The sequence below is a fragment of the Halyomorpha halys genome, unplaced genomic scaffold, assembly GCF_000696795.3.
Source record: "Halyomorpha halys isolate HHAL.00 unplaced genomic scaffold, Hhal_1.1 Scaffold1246.1, whole genome shotgun sequence".
Lineage (NCBI taxonomy): Eukaryota > Metazoa > Arthropoda > Insecta > Hemiptera > Pentatomidae > Halyomorpha > Halyomorpha halys.
In genome coordinates, this window is record NW_027114276.1 from 80,680 (window position 1) to 80,997 (window position 318).

Genomic DNA, 318 nt, shown 5'->3' on the forward strand with positions numbered 1-318 from the left:
GGTGAAAAATATCTCACCAGCAGCACTGACCTCAATTTCTATTAACAATGATATTGTCCAATAGTCTCATTTCAAATTCAGACCACAGATGACTTTCGAAGAGGAAAAAAAAAATAGTGAAACTTAATCGCTTGGAACTTAATAAGAAAAAATTGCCAATTTAAGAAAGGACATAAATTTAAGAGATTGTTAGTTGGAAACAGTAAATTCTTAATTTAACTGTTCGTAGATTACAAAAAACATGATTTATACTAGATTTGTAACGGTGATTTTTTTCTTCGAGGGAATTGTTATTACAAACGTCTATGTAACGGACAA